Genomic DNA, 2,587 nt, shown 5'->3' with positions numbered 1-2,587 from the left:
ACCCCTCCATCTCCTTTCTCCCACCCCGGCCTGGTCTTTGTTCAAGTTCAGCTCTGTGTCGCACTCTCCACTCATCTCCACCTCCTCCTCTAGCGATGACGCCGTACGAGAAAGGTTTTTGGGATGGCTTTTTTGCCGGTGTGCTGTTCATCCCTGCTGTCGTGCTCACGGGGGTGATCCTCCTCTGCATCGTCAAGATCTTTGTGAGGGTGGTTCAGGCTTGCCGAGGCGACGGCGGCAACCACGGGGCTGGCGGCCAGCCGGAAGGCGCAGGCGGCGCGGCCGTCTGAGGTGCGTGCCACCTCCATCGCACGTCAAGATCATGGTTCAAGGTGTGCAAGCTGCTGTAGTATATATGTAGTGCTGCGTTGCCTGTGTTTGGTGGTTCGATCTGAGCTATGTATTAGCAGCAAGGGATGGCATGGTATGTACTGCGTATGCATTAGCAGCAGGCATGGTACTGTACTACTCTAGATCTAGAGTTTCTCTAGCTATGTGTTGGCCGCAGCAGGCATCTACTCCTAGTATTATGTTTGTAATAATCTCCCGCCGCTTCGTGTGTTTCTCCCTCGATCTTCTTAATTTGGCGACGAATGCATGGCATGCAGGAGCTGTTTGACAGTTGCTCGGTGTGCCCTGTGCGCTGTTATGTGGTTATTTGCATGCTCGTAGATGCAAGGATGGAGCTAGGTTAATTAGCTAGGAGCACGTACACTAGCTAGTAATATCTCCATTCCAAGTTAATTCAAGTGTTGAGTTCTTTGGTTGAAACCTGCAAGCTTTGCCTTGAGAAAAAAAGGTTATCTGCTTTTCTAAACAGAGTGTAGTGGGAGATAATTTGTTGTAGATCCGTGGCCTACAAAAACAAAAGACAAGTTTGTAGATTTTTCTTTCACTATGCTGTGATACTTGGCCTTCGTATTTATACTCCTACATTGCGGAATTTTCGACTCACACTCTCCTAGTCTACAAATTGCAGCTAGCTAGCCAGGCCAGCCCGTACGATATATTACCCGGGGGAAAAAGGTGTGGCGCACCGCCGGGTTAAGCAAAGCTATCATGCGCGCGCACATCTCTAGTAGTATCACGCATGAATATATAAGCTGGGTTACAAGACTACGTACAGGTACGGCCATGGTGGAACAAACCAAATGAAAATCAACACGTACGAAGGAAAGCAAGCTCAAGGTCGAGCAGTTTAGTTTGACTCCGGTCAACGCCCCAATCGAGTGCAATTTTCCGTTGGTCTCCTCTCCTGAAGAAAAATCGGTCGGCACCAAGAACGGCGTCGTGCGTGCGTCAGCGTCACAAGGGGGAGGGAGAGGGAGAGGGAGGTGGCGCACCGTCAGTTGAGCACAACATGACAAATGCAACGGAACCAAAAAGCTTGTGCAGCGCAGTTGCGGTCGTGCGCGCAGCTCTCCAGCTTCCTCCTACCTTTCTTTGCCTGAAGACGATGAACGACGTACTACATGACACGTCTCTTGAATTGCAACCCCCACCCCCCAGGCCGACCAGCTTAAATATGACCCACTTAGCAAGCCAACTCCCAAACACTCTCGATTGGTGACCTTAAAGCTCCCGGGCCGGATGGATTGCATGCAGTTTTTTATAAGAGGTTTTGGCCAATGCTAGGGGAAGATCTTGTGATGGAAGTTCTTACTGCAGTTAACTCACAGGTGATGCCACCAGGATGGAATGACACAACTATTGTTATGATCCCCAAGGTAAACACACCTGAGAAAGTTACATAGTTCAAACATATTAGCTTGTGCGATGTGGTCTATAAAACTATTTCAAAGATGATTGCTACAAGACTGAAAATTTTGCTCCCAGAAATCATTGGTCCCACACAGAGTGCCTTTGTTCCAGGGAGGCTCATCACTGACAATGTCTTAATAGCCTACGAGAGTCTCCATGCAATTAAACAGAAGAAAAAAGGTAAAAAGGGACGGTGTGCGGTAAAATTGGATATGCATAAAGCCTATGATCGTGTTGAGTGGGTTTTCTTGGAGGCAATGCTATTAAAACTAGGATTCAGGGCTGATTGGGTTAATATGATCATGGTTTGTGTATCATTGGAGTACAGAGTAAGATACAATTCGGTTGAAACAGATACTATCAAACCTTCGCGTGGCCTTCGCCAGGGTGACCCATTATCACCCTACTTATTTTTGCTAGTTACTGAGGGACTGACAGCACTACTGAACCATGCAGAGCAATCAGGTGAGATTGTGGGGATTAAGGTTTGTCGAGATGCACCCTCTGTTACAAATCTCTTGTTTGCGGATGACTCCTTAATTCTGATGAAAGCTAATGTGTCGAATGCAATAAGTTTGAAATCTGTTCTGGATTCTTATTGTGGTGCTTCTGGCCAGTTGGTGAGTGTGGATAAATCCAGTATTTTTCAGTCCTAGTACGGATGCAAACATCAAGTCTCAAGTCTGCATTATTCTTAATATCATGACGGAGGCTCTGAATGACAAATATTTGTGGTTGCCCACAACCCTAGGACTGGACAAAACTGAGAGTTTTCAATAATTAATTGATCGATTGATCTTGAAATTGTCAGGGTGGAAGGAAAAAT

Source organism: Triticum dicoccoides, chromosome 2A (genome assembly GCF_002162155.2).
Source record: "Triticum dicoccoides isolate Atlit2015 ecotype Zavitan chromosome 2A, WEW_v2.0, whole genome shotgun sequence".
Taxonomy (NCBI): domain Eukaryota; kingdom Viridiplantae; phylum Streptophyta; class Magnoliopsida; order Poales; family Poaceae; genus Triticum; species Triticum dicoccoides.
The sequence above is the reverse complement of the archived record's forward strand: the minus strand, read 5'-3'. Positions refer to the sequence as shown.